Below are 11,898 nucleotides of genomic sequence, written 5' to 3' on the forward strand. Positions count from 1 at the left end.
TTTCTGTTCATTTGTATGTAAAACTTTGGCAAAATTTAGCTGGTTTTCTCTACCTTCAATTTTATTTTATTTTATTTATTTTTTATTTTTTCATTTTTTTGGTACAGGGATTAAACCCAGGGGTATTTAACCAATGAGCCACATCCCAGTCCCTTTTTTACATTTTATTTAGAGACAGAATCTTGCTGAGTTGCTTACGCCCTCACTAAATTGCTGAGGCTGGCTTTGAACATTCGATCCTCCTGCCTCAGCCTTCTAAACTGATGGGATTACAGGTGTACGCCACTGCACCGGCTGTTCTGTCTTCAATATTAATTAAGCTAAATATGTCAACCCTCTCATCCCCACTTCCCCTCAACTCATGCAATTTAGAAATCATTGCTCTGGATCCACGGGGTTGGGTGTGGACAGCTTCAGAAACAAGGAAGTGGGGGGAATTCAGGGTAGGAATGCATGAGTAAATACTCTATAGTGCGGTCTGCACATGGGGAACCAGGTCTAGCTAGAGTAGTTTGTGCTCACGTTGTGCTAATGATGATAGGATAATAGGGAGTTAGAGGCTTAGAAGAAGAATCTGTCATTATGTTCTGGACAGATGGATTCTGGTCTGGAGGACAAATGTCAACTGGCCCCTGGAAGCTTGTCTTCGAGCAGTAAAGGGTGAATCATTGGGGACCAGGGTTGCAGCTCAGCGTGCTCGCCTAGCATGTGTGAGGCACTGGGTTCGATCCCTGGCACTACATAAAAATAAGCAATTAAAATAAAGGTATTATGTCCATCTACAACTAAAAAACATGGGGGGGGATCATTGCCTTTGCCAGCCAGTACTCAAGCCATGAGCCAACTTCCTATGGGAGGAAATTGTTTCAGATCCCTTCGCTCGGGACTGCAAATGTTTGTTTTTGCAGAACTGGGGATTGAACCCAGAGTCACTCTACCATTGAACTACATTCCCCTGCTTCATCTATCTATCTGTCGGTCTAGCTGAAGCCAGATTTAAAGTTAGGTAGTCAGTGTAGTTAGGTAAATCGGGTCTAATATCGAGTGAAATCTAAAACGGAGGCCATGCTGGGAATGACTCAGGGAAAACACAGGACAACTCATGGAATGTTGACGAAGTCCCAAAAAGGCCCTAGGCCAAAGTCCACCTCAAAGAAGTGTTAATGAACAGCCCCCAGCAAACTTAAAGATAGCCCTTCACAAAGAAGTGTCCCACCTCTGGGCCTTCCAACCTACATTCCATCCCCAAAACTATAAGAAGGAGAAACAACTGCACTGCCACGGATTCCACCTCTTGGGTCCCCTTCTTCCTCCGGGAGAAGTCTTTTCTGCTGTCCTTTAATAAACTTCTAATTTCTACTCTGACCTGGCCTTGGTGTGCTTCTTTGGTGTTATTCTTCAACACTGGGGAAGCAAGGACTCGTCACCGGTCAACAGCGGTATCATAGCTAGCTAGCTTTCTATCCATCCATCCATCCATCAAGACATGGCTTGACTTGAACTTGCGGTCCTCATAAAATTAATCATCACAGCACATTTTTATGTGCTTGTTTGCCATCTACATAACTCCTGATGATTTTTACTCATTTTCTAATTAAATTGTTCAGGATTTTGATTGTTGATTTGGGAGAGTTCTTTATTTTAGGTACTAGTCTTTTTTTTTTTTTTGGTACTGAGGATTGAACTCAGGGTTGCTCAACCACTGAGCCACATCTCCAGCCACATCTTTTTATATATATTTTGTTGCTAAGATGCTGAGGCTGGCTTTCAAACTCAAGATCCTCCTGCCTCAGCCTCCGGAGCCCCTAGGATTTTAGGGGCTCAGCTAGGTATTAGTCTTTTGTTGACCATGTGGATTGCAAAGATTTTCTCCCACTCTATAACTTGTCTTTTATCTTCTTAATAGGGTATTTCATAGATCAAAAGTTTGGATTGAATTGTGCCTCCCCACCAAGAAGATATGTTGAAGTCTTAACCCCTGGTACCTATAAATATGACCTTATTTGGAAGTAGGGTCTTTGTTAACATGATCAAGTTAAGAGAAAGTCAGAGGATTATGACGGGGGCCCTAACCCTTGGATGTTGTCTTTTTATGAAGACAGAGACTCAAGAGACAAAAAAGACACAGAGACACGCAGAGATTGGAGCTGTGTCTGCCAGCCTGGGGAAACCTAGAACTCCCAGCAACTGCTAGAAACTGCAAGAAGCCAAGGACTCTCCCTAGGGCTGGGGATGTGGCTCAAGCGGTAGCGCGCTCGCCTGGCATGCGTGCGGCCCGGGTTCGATCCTCAGCACCACATACCAACAAAGATGTGGTGTCCGCCGAAATCTAAAGAATAAATACTAAAAAAATTCTCACTCTCAAAAAAAACAAAAAAAAAAAACGACTCTCCCTAGTCTCCAGAGGGAATGTGGCCCTGCTGACACCTGATTTCAGCGAGAGAATAGATCTGTTTTTTGTTATGAGAGCCCCAGGAAATGAACACGCCGATTAATCAACTTTTCCTTTCACAAACTGGGCTTTGGGTTCCAAGTCTAGGAAACCAATGGCTTGCTCTTGATCCTGAAGGTTTTTCCTCCTTAGATCTTCTCCTAAAAGTTTTATAGTTTTTCACTTTACATTTAATTTCATGATCCATTTGAGTGAATTTTTCCCTAAGCCATGAGACTTAGGAGATATATATAAAAGCTATACAACATTAGCCAGTATATATATACGTTGTATAGCTTTTAACATCCAAGTCCTGTACATGTTTTAGATTTGTACCTAAGGGTTTTTGTTTGTTTTAAAAGATGGTTGTTGCTATGTTGCAGAGGTTGGAGCACAGTGCCTATTCACAGATGCGACCCCACGACTGATAGGCACAGGAGGTTTGACTTCTTCCATTTCCAACTGAGCCAGTTCCCCCTTCCTTAGGTTGCTTGCTGGTTCCTGCCTCCTGGGAGATCACAACATTGACGCTAAACTTAGTGAAAATACCTGATAAATGTAGCATACTACAGCCTTCGACTCCAATGCTCACGTAATCTTCCTGCTTTGTCCTGGCCCCGCACTGAGACGAGACTATAGGCACGTGCCACCATGCTCACCCATACCTCAGCACTTTAAGAATGGCTTGAAGTGGTTTCTAAATTTTTCTAGAACCAACTTTCTTTCTTTCTGTTTTCGTTAGCTTTTTTTTTTTTTTTTTTGCTATTATGGCTAAAGGATCTGGCCAGAACAATTTTAAAGGAGGAAAAGTTTAGTTGAGGGCTTACGGTTTCAGAGGTCTGAGTCCATAGAAGGCCGGCTTCATTCCATGGGGCCCCAGGGGAGGCTGAAGATCACGGAGCCAGAGTGTGGCAGAGGGAAGCAGCTCACATCTTCAGGAGGTAGAGAGACTCCCTGGGCCAGATTCAAATGTCTACCCCAGAGCCACACCCCCATCCCCACCCCCTCCAGCCACACCCACCACTTCAGCTGCCACTCAATTAATTCCTAGCAGGGGATTAATTCACTCATTGGGTTAGGACTCTTACTACTCAACCTGTTTCTCCTCTGAACCTTCTTGAGCTTTGAGGGGACACCTCACTTCCAAACCATAACACTACCTTTTTTTCTTTGTGTGGTGATAGGAATTGAACCCAGGGATACTCTACCACTGAGCCACATCCCCAGTCCTTTTAATTTTTTATTTTGAGACAGGGTCTTGTTACTGAAAGCTAGGTCTTTGTCTTCTATGCCAATTCATGCCAATGTAGTAACGAGGATAAGGTTTTGAGAAAAAAGGAAAAAAGTTTTGTTGCTTTGCTGGCAAATGAGGAGCACAGCAAACTCCTGTCCCAGAGGCTGCGATTCTGCCTGTCCCAAGGGAGAACCAAGGTGTTTTCTTGTTGTTGTTGTTGTTTGTTTGTTTGTTTGTGATTCACTTGTTAATTTGAGAGTTAGCTGTCCCTTTCCTGTGGTGGGTGTGTGTTCAAGGACTGATAACTAGGCCTAAAATGGGAAACAAAAGATAACCCTGTCTCCCTAATCTTTCTAGGGAGGAGGAGAGGAAGAAGGGAGAAAAAAAAATGTCTCTTTTAAAATAAGCCTCAGAGCAGAGTAGCAAGGGCTGTCTTCAAAAAGCATGAGGATGAACCACTCACCAAGTTGCTGAGTGAGGCTGGCTTCAAACATGCCAGCCAGAAGGCCTCCTGAGTCGCTGGGATTACAGGTGTATGCCACTGTGCTCAATTTGTATTTCAATTTTGATATCTACAGATTCATGGCTAGTACAAAGAAATAAAGTTTCTACATATAAAATCATACCCTCTTCAAAAAAGGACAATTTCTTTCTTTTTTTCTTTCTTCCATTTTTTTTTTTTTCCTTTTTCAGGGCTGGGGATTCAATGAAGGAGTAGGCAAGCACTCTACCTCTGAGCCACACAGCTAGCCCCTCATTTCTCCCTCTCTGATCTATGTCATCTGTATGTAGCAGGGGTTTCACTTGATGTTTTGTCTACATCTCTCATCACTTTGAAACTTACATGTTTTTTTTTTCTTTTTCCTAAACTTCTCCTGAAAAACCAGCCTCTACATCAGAGCAAAGCCTGTCCAAGGAAGGGGGCGTGACGCTTGTCCTTGAAAGACCCACAGAGCACTTCTAGGCAGATAGCTACCCTGAAGAGTTGTTTATCTACAAATAACAGGAGAGATCTGCTGCACCAGGTGTCCCTGACTCAGTCAGGCTAGGTGGGGACCCATAGCAACCCCCTAGCAGCCACCAATCAGCATGAGACAGGGAAATACCTGGGATGCCAGATGACCCTCCCAGTAGTTTATGGTGGTTGATAACGCGTTGGGAAACCATGTAGTTCAGCATGAACACCCCTCATGGCTTAAACCAATCAGTTCAAACCAATGCCCCTTACCCAACTTGTTCCCGCCAGTGAATGTGCTAATCATGTTTTAGAGTTGTTATTTGATTTTCCCGCGGGGTGTAATGATTTGCTAAGAGATGCTATGATGTATGTGAAGTCCCTGCCTTCTCCAAAGAGTGTATAAAACTGCTGCAAACCCTGGGCTGGGGCCTCTCAGCGTCACCAGTTGCTGTGTGCCTGGAAGACCGAGCTAGCTCACAATAAACACCTCTTTGCTGCTTACATTGATCTTGGTCTCTGGGGGTCTTTTGGGGGTCCCGAATTCGAGCATAACATCTCCTTTGCTAGCAAAGCAATAAAGCTTTTTCCTTTTTCTCCAAACCATGTCCTAGATATTGGATTGCCATTGGGGACAAGGACCAACAGCCTTTGGGCAACATGTATGTCTTTCATTTCCATTTCTTGCCTTTTGCGTCGCAGAGGATCTTCAACACTATGTTGAAAAGGACTCTGGAGAGCTAACATCTTTTCCTTGTACCTGATTTTCGAGGGAAATTATCGTTTTTCACCATCAGGAATAATGTTATCTCTAGGATTTTTTTTTTTTTTTTTGTAGATGTGCTTTATCAAGTTGAAGAGGTTCCTTGCCATTTTTGTTTGCTGTGAGTTTTTAATCATTAATGGATATTAAATTTTGTCAAAAGTTTCATCCTCATCAATTGGCATCATGGTGTGATTTTTTTTTTTCCTTCATGTTACTGTGGTGAATTACACTGACTGATTTTCATGTGTTAAACCAGTCTTAGATTCCTGCAATCAACTCTATTTCATCATAGCATATAATTTATATATATAATTTCTAGTTGCTAATATTTTGTTAAGAATTTTTGCATCTCTACTCATGAGATATATCAGTTTATAGCTTTTTTGTTATCATTGTACTGTGTCTGGTTTTGGCATTAGGATGATACTAGCTTCATAAAATTTGTTGGTAAGAGTTCCTGTTGTGGAAAAAATTGTATGCAATTGGTGTTAATTCTTTAAATATTTGATAGAGCCAAGCACAGTGGAGCAGGCTGTAATCCTGGTGATTCAGGAGGCTGGGGCAAGAGGATTGCAAATTCCAGACCAACTTCAGCAATTTAGTGAGCACCTGTAAAAGGACCCTCACAGAGTCCATGCAAACTCTAAAGACCACACCATACACCGAAATCCCACGCAAGAGATTTACTGTCGGTAACATGACATATACCAACAAGGCTGCCCCTCCAAGGAGAGCAGCAGCCTGTCAGCACTCACAGAGCAGCTTTCTAGCCTGCAAGAGGAATCTCATAAGCTGCTTAGGAGTTTAAGCTGGGGTGGGGTTGATAGCAGGCCAATATTGATTTGATGCCAGTACCCTGAGAATTTAGTGAGACTCTGTCTCTAAATAAAATATAAATAATCACCCTGATACCAAAACCAGACCGAGACACATCAAGGAAAGAAAGTTTCAGACCAAAATCCCTGATGAATATAGATACAAAAATTCACAGTAAAATGCTGGCCAATCACATATAAAAACATATTTTAAAAGATAGTGGGCTGGGGATGTCGCTCAAGCAGTAGTGCGCTCGCCTGGCATGCGTGCGGCCCGAGTTCAATCCTCAGCACCACATACCAACAAAGATGTTGTGTCCAACGAAAACTAAAAAATAAATAATAAAAAATTCTCTCTCTCTCTCTCTCTCTCTCTCTCTCTCTGTGTCTTAAAAAAAAAAAAAGATAGTGCGCCACAATAAAGTGGGATTCATCCCAGGAATGCAGGGTTGGCTCAACATATGGAAATCAGTAAATGTAATACATCACATCAATAGACTTAAAAGACAAGAATCATATAATTATCTCAATAGGTGCTATATTTTATCAAATATATATTTGATAAAATACAGCAAATATATATTTGATAAAATATAGCACCTCTTCATGTTCAAAACATTAGAAAAACTAGGAATAGTAGGGTTATACCTTAACATTGTAAGAGCTATCTATGCTAAACCCAAAGCCAACATCATTCTAAAGGAGAAAAACTGGAAGCATTCCTCTAAAAACTGGAACAAGTCAGGGATGCCCTCTTTTTCTTTTTCTTCTTCTTTTCTTCTTCTTCTTCTTCTTCTTCTTCTTCTTCTTCTTCGAGAGAGAGAGAGAGAGAGAGAGAGAATTTTTTTAATATTTATTTTTTAGTTTTCAGTGGACACAACATCTTTATTTTATTTTAATATGGTGCTGAGGATGGAATCCAGTGCCCCTCTCATGCCAGGCGAGCACGCTACCACTTGAGCCACATCCCCAGCCCCTCTTTTACTACTTCTATTCAACATAGTCCTTGAAATTCTAGCCAGAACAATCAGACAGAAAAAAAGAAATTAAAAGGATATACATAGGAAAACAAGAACTCAAAGGATCACTATTTACTGAGGACATGAGTCTATATTTAGAAGATCCCAAAAATTCCACCAGAAAACTTCTAGAACCAATAAGTGAATTTAGCAAAGTAGCAGGATATAAAATCAATACCCATGAATCAATTGCATTTCTGTACATAAGTGATGAATCCACTGAAAGAAAAATTAGGAAAACAACCCCATTCAAAATAACCTCAAAAAATATAAAATACTTGGGAATCAATCTAACAAAAGAGGTGAAATACCCCTAAAACTACAGAACACTAAAGAAGGAAATTGAAGAAGACCTTAGAAGATGGAAAAATCTCCCTTGCTCTTGAATAGGCAGAGTTAATATTGTCAAAATGGCCATACTACCAAAACTGGTACACAGATCTAATGCAATTCCTATTAAAATTCCAATGTCATTCTTCATAGAACGTGAAAAAGCAATCATGAAATTCATTCGGAAAAATAAGAGAGCCAGAATAGCCAAAGCAATCGTTAGCAAGGAAAGTGAAGCAGAAGGCATCACAATACCAGACTTAAACTATACTACAGAGCAATAGTAACAAAAACAGCATGGTATTGGCACCAAATGCCATAGACATGTAAACCAATGGTACAGAACAGAGACCGACCAACCCACATAACTACTGTTATCTCATACTAGACAAATGCATCAAAAACATATATTGGGGAAAGAATAGCCTCTTCAACAAATGGTGCTGGGAAACTGGGAATCCATATGTAGCAAAATGAAACTAAGCCTCTACCTCTCACCATGCACAAAACTCAATTCAAAGTGGACCAAGGACCTAGGAATTAGACCAGAGACCCTGTACCTAATAGAAGAAAAAGTAGGCCCAAATCTTCATCTTATCAGATTAGGCCCTGACTTCCTTAACAAGAGTTCTAAAGCATAAGAAATAAAATCAAGAATCAACAAATGGGGTGGACTCAAACTAAAAAGCTTCTTCTCAGCAAAAGAGACAATCATTGAAGTGAAGAGAGAGCCTACGGTATGGAAGCAATTTTTTAACACACATACTTCAGGTAGAGCACTAATCTCCAGGATATATAAAGAACTCAAAAAACTTAATATCAAAAAAACCCAAACAACCCAATTAGCAAATGGGCCAAGGAACTGAACAGACACTTTTCAGAAGAAGATATTCAAGCAACCAACAAATATATAAAAACAGTGTTCAACATCTTTAGTAATTAGAGAAAAGCAAATCAAAACTACTCCAAGATTTCATCCAACCCCAATCAGAATGGCAGTTATCAAGAATACAAGCAATAATAAATGTTGGACAGAATGTGGGGAAACAAGTACACTCATACATTGCTGGTGGGACTGCAAATTGGTGAACTTTGGGAAGCAGTGTGGAGATTCCTCAGAAAACATGGAAAGGAACCAACATTTGACCTAGCTATCCCACTCCTTAGTCTATACCCAAAGGACTTAAAATCAGCATACTACGGGACACCTATCACATCAATGTTTATAGCACCTGAAATCCCAATAGCTAAACTGTGGAACCAATCTAGATGCCCATCTTTAGATGAATGGATAAAGAAAATGTGGCATCTATACACAATGGAATATTAATCAGCATTAAAAGAGAATGAAATCATGAGGCAAATGGATGGAGCTGGAGAATATCATGCTAAGTGAAGTTAGCCAATCCCAAAAAACTAAAGGGCAAATGTTTTCTCTGCTTAGTGGATACTGATCTACGATGGGCAGGGGTAGGGGACATGGGAAGAATGGAAGAACTTTGGATTGGGCAAAGGGGAGGGTGGGGCAGGGTTGTGAGAATAGGAAAGATGGTGGAATGAGATGGACGTCAGTACCCTAGGTACATGTGTAATTGCACAAATGGTGCATCTCTACACCGTGTGCAACAGAGAATTGAAATGTTGCAATCCATTTGTGTATGATGAATTAAAATGCATTCTGCTGTCATGTACAACTAAGTAGAACAAATAAAAACTAAAAAAAAACTTTAAGTAAAAAAGGGCTGGGTGGCTCAGTAGTTTAGCCACCCTGGGTTCAATCTCCAGTACCAAATAAATAAATAAATAAATATTTGGTAGAAGTTTCCAATGAAATCATCTGGCCTTGAATTTCTCCTTTTTAAGAGGTTTTAAATTATGAATTGAGCTGGGCATGGTGGCACATGCCTGTCATACCAGCGGCTCAGGCGGCAGGCTGAGGAAGAAGGATCTCAAGTCCAAAGCCAGCCTCAGCAATTTAGCAAGGCCCTAAGCAATGTAGTAAGACTCTGTCTCTAAATAAAATATTTTTTAAATTTTTTTATTAGTTGCTCGTGACAATACAATGATCTTGACATATTAAATAAAATATTAAAAAGGGCTGGAAATGTAGTTCAGTAGTTAAGCATCTTGGCATCCAATCCCCAGTCCAAAAAAGAATTATGAATTGAGTGTCTTTAATAATTATACAGCTATTCAAATTTTCTGTTTGATAATGGATGAGTTGTGGTAGTTCCCTTATTTCTCCCATCAAGTATAGTTAAAACACCTGAATATTACCTATGGCACAAACAGCACAAGACTCTGTGAAACATTCAGAAGACACCCAGTGACTCCAGAGTTGTTACCCATTAAGTCAGATTCTCATGCCCAATATGTAGCTACTGAAACTGATGCTCGGAATAGAAAAAGTTTAGTCAAGAATATACGGACAAGCAGAATGTGGCAGCACACAACTGTGACCCCAGCCATTCAGAAGGCTGATCACAAGCTCAAGGCCAGCCTCAACAACTTAGTGAAACCCTATCTCAAAATAGAAAATAAAAACAAACAAATAAAGGGGGACTTGGGGTAGAGCTCAGTGATAGAATGCTTTCTAGAATGTGCAAAGCCCAGGAGAAGGTACTAACTCAAGAAGATGAGTCTCAATCTGGGCACGGTGGCACACACCTGTAATCTCAGCAGCTCAGGAGGCTGAGGCAGGAGGATCACCAGTTCAAAGCCAGCCTCAGCAACAGCAAGGCACTAAGGAACTCAGTGAGACTCTGTCTCTAAAAAAAAAATACAGAATAGGGCTGGGGATGTGGCTCAGTGGTCAAGTGCCCCTGAGTTCAATCCAGGGTACTGCCCCCCCCCAAAAAATTTTTTTTTTTTAAATAACAAAGAGGGTGAGTTTCAAATCTGTCTCCCTAAGGACAGGGTTTAGGAGTATTTATGGGATAAAGAAGTAGGGTGATCATAGGCATGGAAAAGGTGATTGGAGGCAAAAACAATCAAAATCCTGAAGTCGTCCATGGACTGTACACACAGTCAAACCTTCTGATTCTTCTAGCATGGCTGTTCAGAAAAAGCAGCATTCCTGTGGCTGGAAATTCTGGGTCTCTGATGTCCCAAGGTCACCCAAGTGAAGGGTCAGGGGTTTCAATCAGTTTGAGCTAGACCAAAGCAACCTCCAAGTTCTTAGAACAGTCGTTGCCATAGTGACCACACGTCAGAGGTGTAACTGGACCAGATTTGACCCAGTCTCCTCCTCTGATTCCATTAACTTTCTAGAAAGATTCACAGAGGTCAGGGAAACACTGACCTTACTGGTTTATTGCAAAGGACACAACTCAGGAACAGCCAGATGGAAGAGATGTACAGGGCAAGGTGTAGGGTTCAGGGCTTCCAGACTCTCTCTGGCCTCCCTACCCTCTACACTTCAACAGCCCAGAAGCTCATCAAATTCCATTCAGAACTCTTTATAGAGCCCAGTCTCCAGCCCTTGTCCTTCCCAGAGATGGGTCAGTCAGTGGGGCTGATCCTTCCCACCCTATAATCATGAGTTTTGATGCTCCTGGTGACCAGCTCCACCCTGACCATAGTTAGGGGCCCACCTAAATTGAAAGAATAAAAGAAATTGAAATTGAAACGCAAAGAACCAGGTTTTGTAAAGGTTCCAAGCTGCACTCAGAACCTGAAATTCCGGTGGCAGTTAAGACAATTCCTGGAACTGCCCATTAGCCCTTCCCAGAAACCGTGCAGCTCAGCAGGTATACATCCCAGGGCTTCAACCAATCAGTTTAAACGTATACCCCTTCTCAGGGCTGACCAATCACTCCCTGCCCGACCTGTTCCCGCCAATGAATGTGCTGATCATGTTTTAGAGTTGTTATTTGATTTTCCCGCGGTATATGATGATTTGCTGAAGGAGGCTATGATGTATGTAAAGTCCCTGCCCTCTCTAAAGAATGTATATAAACTCTGCTCAAGTTGTTCTCAGGCTCTTTGTTCTTGCTCCTCTGAAGTGAGCTCTGAGCCCCAGCATGCTGGACCCCCAATAAACCCTTTGCTGTTGCATGAGACAGTCTCTTAGTGGCCCGACCTTTTCAAAATCACCTCATTAGCATGAATTCAGGTGTGTTACCCATGGGGTTCCTTATGAATAACAAGCCACTCCTCCCACTCAGGAAATTCCAAGGGTTTCAGGTGCTCAATTATACGAAATCAAGCACAAAGACCAACATACCTGGGGATGGGGTCAGGGAGCAAGTTGTACATGAGGAAGCACTCGACTCTTCCAGAAGACAAGAGATGAAAAAGTACAATAAGATCTCCATTGATGGTTTCCATAAGACACTCAGGTAAGCCA

The sequence above is a fragment of the Spermophilus citellus genome, assembly GCF_964194105.1.
Source record: "Spermophilus citellus genome assembly, chromosome: 12".
Classification (NCBI taxonomy): Eukaryota; Metazoa; Chordata; class Mammalia; order Rodentia; family Sciuridae; genus Spermophilus; species Spermophilus citellus.